The sequence below is a fragment of the Aquila chrysaetos genome, chromosome Z (genome assembly GCF_900496995.4).
Source record: "Aquila chrysaetos chrysaetos chromosome Z, bAquChr1.4, whole genome shotgun sequence".
Taxonomy (NCBI): domain Eukaryota; kingdom Metazoa; phylum Chordata; class Aves; order Accipitriformes; family Accipitridae; genus Aquila; species Aquila chrysaetos.
In genome coordinates this window covers 716,274-726,443 of record NC_044030.1, presented here as the reverse complement: position 1 = coordinate 726,443, position 10,170 = coordinate 716,274, and the positions used below count along the sequence as shown (strand labels likewise).

Here is a 10,170-nt window from a genome sequence, read left to right as displayed (position 1 = left end):
TAATAGTGACCTCAAAGGGAGCAATGTCTAATCGTCCTACTGACTCCGGGGTAGACCATACTTCAGGATTGATTTTTTAGCTTCATCCTCCGTTGTCAAAACACACAATTTTACCGCTATTTCTTGGTTCTTTATTTCTAAGTTAATTCCTAATTCAATCATTAGATCTCTTCCTAATAAATTGTATTCTGCTTCAGGTACCAACAAAAAGGATCCTATTCCAAATTGAGATGAGTTTCTATTTCCACTCCTTTTATTATTGGTACCTGAAACGGTTCTCCTTTTGCTCCTATTACTTGCAATTTCTCCGAGGACAGTGAGCATCCTCGGGGCACTGACTGGACAGTAGATCTTTCTGCCCCAGAGCCCACAAGGAACTCAACTTCTTGATGCTGGGGACCTAATTTTAATTTTATCAAGGACTCTGTTTTCTTAGGGGTCCCCAGCAAATAGAGCCCCTGACCCCCCTCATCTTCTTTAAACATCCGTTCATCCTGTATACGCTTTCTACAGTTCCTCCTCAGGTGTCCTTTCTTTTGACAGTAGAAACACTCAACCTGTCTCAAATCCTTTGTGTCACCCTGGCTTTCCTGGGGTCTTTCCTTTGGCCCCTGGGCACTACATCCCCCCGTACGGGGTGCTACTCCTCTCTGTCCTTCTCGGACAGCTGCCACCAAAATCCTTGCTTGCCTTTTCTGGATCTCTTCCTCCCTTCTCACATACACTTCCTGAGCTTCTCTTAACAATTCATCTAATCCTCGCTCCTGCCAATCTTCCAACTTTTCCAGTTTCTTTCTAGTATCTACCCATGATTTCGCCACAAACTGAGTTTTTAACAGGGCTTGCCCTACCGGAGTGGCAGGGTCCAGCCCGGAATAGAGCTGCAGATTCTTTCTCAGTCTCTCTAACCATTCAGTGGGGGTCTCATCTTTCTTTTGGTGTTCACTAAATGCTTTGTTAATATTCTGTCCTCGGGGAACAGATTCCTTAATGCCTTGAACAATTATAGTACACAGATCCGCCATATGAGTTCTATGTTCTGCATTCTGGTTATCCCAGTTTGGCCGCTGTAATGGCCATTTAATATCTGCGCCTGGTCCGTGTTGGTGCTGCTGATCCCAAACTCTCATTCCTGCTCTTCGAATCATTTCCCTTTCTTCTACTGTGAATAGTATGCCTAAAATTGCCTGCAACTCTTCCCAGGTATATACATTAGGACCCAAAAACTGGTCTAACCTCTCGGATACTCCCAAAGGGTCTTCTAAAAGGTTCCCCATCTCCTTCTTAAATTCCCTTATATCTCCGGAGTTCAAAGGTACTGGCACAAATCCCATGCCAGGCTGTGGTCCTCCCATAGCTATTTCTCTTAAGGGGTATAGTCTTTCCTCTAACTGCTCTTTCCTCCTAGTCTGACTCCTCGTTATTCTCCGAGTCTCCTCAAGGGAACTAGGAGAGCCTAAGTCTGAGTCTGGGGCTGTCGGGGGAGAGGAGGGAGGGGGGTTGGGTCAGGCGCGGGTGTAGGGGGAACATAAGGGGGAGGAGGTGCGGGAAGTTCTTCGGGGTTTTTAGTTTTTTTCCTATGGTTCTTTTCACTTAGAGTAAACACGTGGACTCGGGTATCTAATCTTATCCATAAACTAGCATATTCACTCTCTTCTAAACTGAAGGGTTCCTTAGTATTTACATATATGTTTAGGGCCTGGCATATCCAATCTTCAAATGACCCAAAAACAGGCCAAAATACCCGATCTCCTCTGATTTGTTTACCACCCCACACCTGCATACAATAATATATCGTTTTTTCTCTACTTTTGCCTTGTCTGGGAAGCCAGTCATGCCAATGGGCAATCATTAATCCTAGAGGGCTGTCGGTGGTATGTCGGGTAACCTCACCTTGGGGCCCCTCGTGGAGTCAGAAGGCTTGCTTTTCTTCTGCCCCATCTTCCGAAGTGCCTTCTCACACACACACACACGCGCCCCTCGTTCGTGGCTCACGCCCTCGCGGGCAATGAGAACCGCACAAGAGGGTCCGCACTCACTTCGCTCCTCTCGGGAGCGTCTCATTCATGCGCACTTCGGGAAACCCACCCCGACCGAACGGGAACGCTTTTAATACTCACTTAACCTGGAGTCTTCGTCCGGATCTTTGTGCACAAAAATTACGGGGTACTGCAGTGTTCTTTTGCCTGCTTGCCAAATTTAGGGTTCGGAGGTAAGGGTCTTGGAAAGGATATCGTCCACTCCGGGGCCATCCAAAGATGGGGCGCCTCCCCAGAGTTTAGATTCCGAACCAAGTTACCTTATCTGAGTCACGGCACCAAAAATTGTTATAAGTGGCGACGACAAACTATACGCCAGCCCGTGGACAGTCCAATCAAAATTTATTGAAGCAAGCGGCAAACAGGCAAAACAGCGCTGGGCGGCCGGGGAGTCTCTGCTCTACCAACGGGCGCGCCCCCAACCCCTTTAGAGTCCCCTTTTTACAGCCCTTGGCTGCCGGGCTGAAGCCCAGAGTCCCGGCCCGCGTGGCCTTGTGTAGCGTCTTCTGCGATTGCACGTCTGGTGGCTAAGGGGGTCGTGGGATTGAAGGTTGTAGTCTTCTTCTGCGTTTCTTGTCATTTAGAGCATGCGTACCTTAAAATATTTCCTTATTAGGCATTGAAAGCCGATCTAGCCCGTTCACTTAGCAGGACCTTACAGTTACAAAGTTTCCAACTGCCCCTGTTTGCAAGAGCTAACACTGCCTTGCAAAAGCGAACATACTGTGCAAGGCTTACAAAACCGGTTTGATTAACAAATACGTAAGATGACTTAATACATAAGATGAATTTATCACACCCCTTTGGATGGAGGCCTTGCGACGGTCTGACACATCAGAGTCAATGTCTCAGACGTCCGTTCAAGAGCTTCGGTGGAGCAGGCGGTCTCTGCAAAAACGCTGGACGTTTGGCAACAGGACAATGTGGCCGGAGGAGAGGGCCCTGCGGAGGGCCCTGCGGACCGCGCTTCTCCGGAGCCGCAATTCCTTATCTGAAGTGACCAGGAGAAGGAGCACAGCATGTGCGCCTGGAGGAGGGGGCCCCGCGGAGGATGGGACTGTGCTTCTAGCTTAAGCAGCCATGCCAGCAGGGAAAGAGAGGCCGCTCCCCCGTGAGCCCCCCCAGAGCTCTCCGACTAATTCCAGAGAACCCCGGGAACAGGAACTGTGCGTGTCGAGACCACCGACTAACACCCTGTAAAAGAAGGGAGAACGAGTTCTCGGTGCGCTCCCTCGGGAACTGGATCCCTACGCTGGCTGGACCAGTGCTGGACCCGGGACTGGTGAAACCCTTTTCTTTTCTTTTCTTTTTTCTTTTTCTTTTCTTCTCTTTTCTTCTCTTCTCTTCTCTTTTCTTTTCTTTTCTTTTCTTTTCTTTTTCTTTTCTTTTCTTTTCTTTTCTTTTCTTTTCTTTTCTTTTCTTTTCTTTTCTTTTCTTTTCTTTTCTTTTCTTTCTCTTTTCTTTTCTTTTCTTCTTTTCTTCTCTTTTCTTCTCTTCTTCTTTTCTTCTCTTTTCCTTTCTTTCTTTCCCTTCTATCTTTCTCTCTCTCCCTCTTTTCCTCCTCTCTTTTCCACAGTCCCTACGCCTCAGCCTTTCAAACATAAACCGTTGACCGAGTCTGAGACTAGGAGCGGATCCAGCCGCCCCTGGGCTCCTCTTTGAGAAGGAGTCCAGAAAGCAAGGCGGTCTGCTCTGAACCTCGTGACTCAACGGGAGGGCTCTCCTTCTGACACAGTTCCATGTTCCTTTGTCCGCCTCTTTTTCTACACCGCCCTTCTCTTTTCAGACAGCGGCTTAATGACATGATGCAAGGTTCGTGTTGATGAGTGCACTTGTACTTGGGCAAGGTTAGCTAGGTTGAATCCCTGTTGATTGTTGTTTGAACTCCCCCGGTGTCGTTTCACCTTAATTCTGACAAAGGAAATCCGCGAACCTGAGACGCTCCAACTCTGGGACGCGACGCCTTAGCTGGTGTCACGGACAGGATTTCCCTTGTTGGAGGGGAGTTTCTAACGGGATACCAGACCTCCACTCGGAGAATGGGTGGGGAGGATCTGGGAAGGATCTCTCAACAAGAAGTCGGGAGGGATGCGAGCAGTGGCAGGCATAGAGACCCGGGAAACATCTGTGTCTGACCGCTCCCCTGCTTTAGAGAGCCTAACTGGGCCATGTCCCTCAGAGTGTTCCCAGCGCTGCCAGGGAGCCTCTGAAGGCAGCGGTGGATCTCCGAGCTGCAAGTGTGCCCAGCTGGAAGAAGTCTCCAAACAAGTAGCTCTGTCACAAGAGGAGCTCAACAGGCAGCGCAGCGTCTGGAAACGTGAGCGGAAGATCGATCCATGGTATCGCGCGCTGTCCCAGGCTGAGCGACAGCCCTGCCTCGGGGCTGCATAAACAAGGGGAAGGTTAGCCTGAATTCAGCCTCGAGCTGACTGACCTAATGTGTATGGAAGGGTGAAAAGATGGAATTTTAGTCCGTGGATGAACACAGAGTAAGAAATAGATAACTAAAAACGTAGTCAGCACAGGGAACAGATAGTTTATTGTCTATTGTTTGAAATGCTGACCACAGGGATAAGAAAGTAGAGCAAGGTTAGGGGAGGTAGTACATGCAATAATGGAGGAATACAAGGCACCACACATAATTTTGCTTACCTTGCAAATGCCCTGCTATTGGTTAGAGCATAGTGGACGTGACTGATGGATTATGGTAATTTGCCACGTGCACAGAGCCCATGAACCAATAGAAGGGATAACTATGGCACTTGCAGCATGCCTGGCCAGCGGGCGCATGTGCCATAGGCTTCCTATGTTGCAATCGAGGCGTGTTTCGACACTCATTGGCCGCGAGTGTCGACACCCGTTCCTCCACAAATGTATAAAATACCAGAGTTTTCTGAAGAGCAGTGGGCTGGTGTACGGCAAGGTCACCGTTGCCTCCGTGGGGACGCCCACGTAAAGCTGGCACCTACCGACGGCTGGACTGGGCTCGCGGTGCAAGGCGGCACAAGAATGTGTGGAATGTACGGATGGTTCATCTTCTTCTTCACAGTCCTTGGGTCGGTATGTTAATAGTTTTTTTGCTTTGTAAAATACCCTTAGCATAACGCATGTGTGTAGTTAATAAAAAGCTTGCTTTTTCCCTTATAGTCTGTGTGTGTGTGTGTATTACCTTCTCGGGAATCCTCAAAACCACCCTAAAACACCGAAGTAACTCATGAGGCAAAGGAGACTGGACCCTTCCTTGTCTCTGCTGCGAGCAGAGGGAAGAACCTTCCCCTGAAGTGCCCCTGCGTAATAGATTTGGTGCTCTTGGGGTGGAGGATGAAGAGCGCATGAGTAAGAGACAGGATCCAGGAGAAGCCGACCGCACAGAGCTGATCCACCCATCCAGCCGCACGAGAACCCCTGCCACCAGAAAAGCACGTCAAGTACGAGTAACTGGAGATTCCTTACCGAGGGGCACTCGGCAAGCACCCGCTTGCCATCCAGACAATTTCTCTCGAGGGCTTTGCTGCCTAGCAGGGGCTCACATTTGCAATGTCACCTAGGGGCTGCCGAGCCTGGTGAACCCCACGGATTACCATCCGCTCCTACTGTTCCGTGTAGGGTGCAGCAACACTGCGACAAGGCAACTTAGAACAAAACAAGACTGTATGTGCCTTGGAGCAATGTGAAAGTAAGCTGGAGCACAGGCGGTGTTTTCATCTATCCTCCCAGTCAAAGGAACGGGTTTTAGGAAACTCAGGGTTTCTCACAGCCCTCAGAGGGGCACGTGTGGAGCCAAGCAGACCCTCCAGAGAAGCCCAGGGCATCTCACAGCCCGCGTAGGGGAAAGCATGGGGCCAAGAAGAACCTCCAGAAAAGCCCAGGATCTCTCCAAACCATGTCAGGGGGACACGCAGAGAGAAGCAGACCCTCCAGTGAAGCCCAGAGCCTCTCACAGCCCTCAGAGGGGCACTCGTTGGGCCAAGCAGACCCTCCAGAGAAGCCCAGGGCCTCTCACAGCCCTCGCAGGGGCATGCGTGGGGCCAAGCAGACGTTCCAAGAAAAGCCCAGGCCCTCTCCAAGACCTCAGAGGGGCACATATGGGGCCAAGCAGACCCTCCAGAGAAGCCCAGGGCCTCTCACAGCCCTCAAAGGGGCAAGCATGGGGCCAAGAAGACCCTCCGGAAAAGCCCAGGGTCTCTCCAAACCATGTCAGGGGCACACGCAGGGAGAAGCAGACCCTCCAGAGAAGCCCAGAGCCTCTCACAGCCCTTGCAGGGGCACTCGTTGGGCAAAGCAGACCCTCCAAGAAAAGCCCAGGCCCTCTCCAAGACCTCAGAGGTGCACATATGGGGCCAAGCAGACCCTCCAGAGAAGCCCAGGGTTTCTCACAGGCCTCGCAGGGGCACGCGTGGGTGCAAGTAGACCCTCCAGAGAAGGCCAGGGTTTCTCAAATCCCTCGCAGAGTCACACGTGGGACCAAGCAGACCCATCAAGAAAAGCCCAGGCCCTCTCCAAGACCTCAGAGGGGCACATATGGGGACAAGCAGACCCTCCAGAGAAGCCCGGGGCCTCTCACAGCCCTCGCAGGGATAAATCTTGTGCGAAGCAGATCCGCCAAAAATCCCAGGGCCTGTCCAGCCCCTCTCAGGGGCATGTGTGGGGCCAAGCAGACCCTCCAGAGAAGCCCACGGTTTCTCCAAACCCTATCAGGGGCACACATAGGGCCAAACAGACCCTCCAGAGAAGCCCAGAGCCTCTCACAGCTCTCGCAGGGGCTCTCGTAGCGCCAGCAGACGCTCCAAGAAAAGCCCAGGCCCTCTCCAAGGCCTCAGAGGGGCACATATGGGGCCAAGCAGACCCTCCAGAGATACCCTGCATTTCTCCAAGTCCTCTCAAGAGCGCACATAGGGAGAAGCAGACCCTCCAGAGAAGGCCAGGGTTTCTCCAAACCCTGTCAGGGGCACACATAAGGAAAAGCAGACCATCCACAGAAGGCCAGGGCCTCTCACAGCCCTCAGAGGTGCACACGTGGGGCAAAGCAGACCCTCCAGAGAAGCCTAGGGTTTCTCCAAACCTTCTCAGTGTTACATGTGTGGCCAAGCAGACTCTCCAGATTAGCTCTGCATTGCTCCAAGCCCTCTCAAGGGCACGCGTGGGGCAAAGCAGACCCTCCAGAGAAGCCCAGGGCCTCTCACAGCCCTAGCAGGGTCACCCATGATGACAAGCAGAGCCTCCAGAGAAGCCCAGGCTTTCTCAAATCCCTCACTGAGGCATGTGTGGGGCCAAGCAGACCCTCCAGAGAAGCTCTGCATTGCTCCAATGCCTCTCGAGGGCACGTGTGGGGCCAAGCAGACCCTCCAGAGAAGTCCAGGGCCTCTCACAGCCCTCACAGGGATAAACCTTGAGCATAGCAGATCCTCGAAAAATCTCAGGGCGTCTCCAAGACCTCTCAGGGGCACGCGTGGGGCTAAGCAGACCCTCCAGAGTAGCCCAGGGTTTCTCACAGCCCTTGGAGGTGCACTCATGGGGCCAGGCCGACCCTCCAGAGAAGCTTGGCGGTGCCGGGGGCTGCAGCAGGCCTTTGCCCTGGGACGCAGTGAGTCTTCCCCGAGCACGTCATCCCGCTGCGTTACCCCCTCCTCGTCCATCCAAAGCTCACCACCCCGGCCTTCGCCGGGACCACCACCGCAGTGGTTCCAGCTGTGCGGCACACCCAGGGCCCGCGCATCAGCCCGGCTGCCGTCCAGGCTGGGAGCGCCTGCGCGGCGCGGGAAGCGTTGGGAATGAAGCAGCAGCCCTTGGAGCAGGTGGCCTTCCTTGGCGGGCACTGCTGCGGTCTCGGCATCCAGCACCTGGCAGAGTTCTGGGATGGAGCGCTCGTGTAATCCTTGACACCCAAAAGTTTTTGGGAGTATCTGTGGTTATTTCGTAGGTGGGAAACAGCTCTGTTTTCACACCTCAGGGGGGTGAACACTGCACCTACAAAGGTCTATGACTGAAACCCTTTGTTTTTCCCCTGCTTAGAGTGCTTGCAGCAACACAGCTGAGTCGACAGCTGCACGAATGGCCTTCCTGTTGTGATGGAAAAGGACTTAACTGTAAGGTTCAAGCAAACGACTTGAACTTCACTCACAGACTTAACTGCAAGGTTCAAGCAAATGACTTGAACTTCACTTACAGACTTACACACACACTGTATAGGTTTTACAGATACGTGGAGGAATTCACTATTGCAATTTTTTAAGGTAAGGAGTCAGTTACATAGTAACAACCACAAGCGATTCACAGACAATCAACAAACGCATTTACAAACTTAAAGCATAAACAATTTCACTACCTCCAGGTAAGGGCTCTCAATCCCAGGGAGGGAGTACACATGACCGGTTTTCGTCCCGATCAAGGGGAGGGAAGGGTTTCTCGCAAGCAAACTGTTAGTAGAGAAGTGATGCCCCCCCATTCAACCTGAATCTTAGAGATTTTATCCCCTGACTTGTGGAATGGTTGGGTATATGAAATGTCTGAGTGGATTATGATATAGCTTAATAATGGATTATGTATACTGAGTGGAGTTTCCCCTTATTTTCATTGGTCTGTGATTGTTTGAAAACAGGGTTGTCATTTGAAATGAAGCTGTGATGAAACTCTGCGGTTTGGTTTTTGGGGTTTGTTTTTTACATTGTTTCATCAGCAACGAATAGTGGTTTGGATTGAGACTCAGGGCATACTATTTGCTAAGGGTATTTCAAGGCTCAGTTCAGGTTTTGGTTCTTTGAATGGTTGCAGCCACTGCTCTGTTTACTTTAGGGTTTATCAGACAACCCACGGGCTAAGCTGTCTACACAGCTCCCCGAGGGTTTTGTCTCTGCAGAAAGACAGGGGCCTCAAGGCAACACCAGATGGGTCATTTTGTAAACCCCCATGAGGCCGTGTGTGCACTAGACTGGTGAAACTCGTTGTGAGCTATGAGCTGGACAATCCACACACCCATGTTTCGACGAACCAGCCTTCCAAGCCAGGTTTTCAATTAAGGTGAGGAGGGAACCAAAGCACCTCGCGCTGTCCAATACGCCAGTTGTAGGTGGATACTTTTAATGGTGTGCTGTTGATTGATGACTGTTGAAAGGAGAAAGCAAAAGGAGAACAGAATATCCAGGCAGTTGCTGTTAATGGGAATGGTGATCTGAATGTTACCGCAGGTCTTTTATGGGAGTGTGCGGTGCTGCTGCTGGTGGTCTTGGCACAAGATTGAAAAGGAAGGAATAAAATAATGCATGTGGCTTCCTGCCTCTCAGCAGAGGTGCAAGAATGATCAGCACAACGTAGTGTCTATAATCTTTATTTTACTCACAAAATGCTTTCCATGTTGATCTTTTATTTTAAGATTAATGATGAAATACATATAAGTACACGATTCATGTGTATTATCTTACTTGTCAGATAAGCAGGAGTATCTCTGTGAAAAAAAGAAACCAAACGTTGGAGTTCAACAAAAATCTCGGCATGAAAGTGCAATTATAAATATGTACGCATATATAGGGTGAACTACATTTTGTACATTTGATCTTACTTTGGGTGTAAGAGATTCTTCATAATTTCTTCTGTACTACTAGTTGCTAGTTTGCAAGGAAACTAAGCCTTATAGCTGAAGGAATAGCATCACCACCACCCCTGCCCGGTACTTTTCAGATATGAAACACTTTGAAAGTTGGTATAAGAAATCAATTCTTTGTAGAGAAATAGGTAAAATAATTAATAAGGAGTGGGTGCCAGTGTTACAGTTCAGTGTGGCTAAACACGTTCAGTGTGGCTAAACAGGTCTAAGTTAGTTAGCTAGGGCCCTCTGTAACCCAAGAGGGGAAAATGGATACCTCCACCACACGACTCATTTTACGCTTAATCAGATATCTGCGGTACCTGATTCACAATCTGGAGAAGTTCACTTCTCTTGTGTAAGAACGGCTGCTGAGATTTATACAGCTTCTACTCAGCTGAAGTTGTGTGAGATTAATTCAATCAGTGTGCTGGCAGACACTGAGGATAACTGAAGCAGTGAACAGTATTTTTGTTTTTCTACTTTTGCCAATGTAGAACTAAGTAATGCTTACAAATGAAACTGCCTGTATATACACATGTGTATTGGCTT

At 50.2% G+C, this 10,170-nt stretch overlaps 1 long non-coding RNA gene across 1 annotated transcript in view; it reads left to right on the top strand.

Moving 5' to 3' along the window:
* The first annotated feature begins 238 nt into the window (after positions 1–238).
* The window catches only part of LOC121232686, a 12,962-nt gene continuing 3,030 nt past the window's right edge, over positions 239–10,170 (top strand). The window contains exon 1 of the long non-coding RNA XR_005931595.1: positions 239–438. This is a non-coding gene — a long non-coding RNA (uncharacterized LOC121232686). The remainder of the gene's footprint in view (positions 439–10,170) is intronic.